This window comes from Dama dama, chromosome 6 (assembly GCF_033118175.1).
Source record: "Dama dama isolate Ldn47 chromosome 6, ASM3311817v1, whole genome shotgun sequence".
Lineage (NCBI taxonomy): Eukaryota > Metazoa > Chordata > Mammalia > Artiodactyla > Cervidae > Dama > Dama dama.
The window spans coordinates 30,625,676-30,627,134 of NC_083686.1; positions in this window are offsets into that span (position 1 = coordinate 30,625,676).

The following is a 1,459-nucleotide window of genomic DNA, read 5'->3' on the forward strand; positions in this document are numbered from 1 at the left end:
AGATTGCTTCTTAAGAGCCTTGTAAAGATTATAGGTTTCTGCTTGACAATGTCCTACTGAAATTTCTAATTATCCTACAAGAAACATGATGAAAGTATGTTTCTAAGCAGAGAACAAAAAGGCAAATCTGGAAATCTGAAGTTATAAAAGGAAAATTGTCATCAGTAAAGGCAAAAATACAGTGAAGTCAGGAAATTAACCAATTAGAGATCTAGTTGGAAGTTTAAAAGACAAAGGGAGTCAAATCATCTATATCCACAGTAAGTAGAGAAGCAGATTTGGAAATGGAATGAAAACTGACCTTTTCCAGTCCTGTGGCCACTGCTGAGCTTTCCAAATTTGCTGACATATTGATTGCAGCACTTTAGCAGAATCATCTGTTAGGATTTGAATTAGCTGGTTTTGTTCATAGTACTGCTTCCTAAGGCCCACTTGACTTCAGACTCCAGGATATCTGGCTCTAACTGAGCAATCATACCATCGTTGTTATCCAGATTAAGACCCATTTTAATAGTTCTGTGCATTCTTGCCATCTCTTCTTAATTTCTTCTGCTTCTGTTAGGTCTTTACTGTTTCTGTCCTTTATCGTGTTCTTCCTTGTGTGAAATGTTCCCTTGTGTCTCCAATTTTCTTGAGAGATCTCTAGTTTTTCCCATTCTATTATTCTCCCTATTTCTTTGCATCACTCATTTAAAAAGGCCTTCTTATCTCTCCTTGCTATTCTCTGGAACTCCGCATTCAGTTGGGTATATATCTCTCTCTTTTTCCTTGCCTTTTGCTTCTCTTCTTTTCTCAGCTAGCTGTAAAGTCTCAGACCACTCCTTTTCCTTCTTGAATTTCTTTTTCTTTGGGATGCTTTTGGTCATTGCCTCCTGTATGATATTATTAACTTCCATCCATAGTTGTTCACACACTCTGTCTACTAGATCTAAACCCTTGAATCCATTCATCATCTCCACTGTATAATTATAGGGCATTTGATTTAGGTCATACCTAAATGGCTTAGTGATTTTCCCTACTTTCTTCAATTTAAGACTGAATTTTGCAATAAGGAGCTCATGATCTGAGCCACAGTCAACTCCAAGCTTTGTTTTTGCTAACTGTAGAAAGCTTCTCCATCTTTGACTACAAAGAACATGATCAGTATGATTTTGGTTATTGACCATCAGATGATGTCCATGTTTAGAGTCATCTCTTGGGTTGTTGGAAAAGGGTGTTTGCTATGACCAGGTGCTCTTTTGGCAAAACTCTGTTAACCTTTTCTCTGCCTCTTTTTGTACTTCAAGGCCAAACTAGCCTGTAATTCAGGTATCTTTTGACTTCCTACTTTTGCATTCTCAACCCCTATGATGGAAAGAACATCATTTTGGTGTTTGTTCTAGAAGGTGTTGTAGGTCTTCATAGAACCAGTCAGCTTTAGCTTCTTTGGCATCTGTGGTTGGATTACTGTGGCATGGGG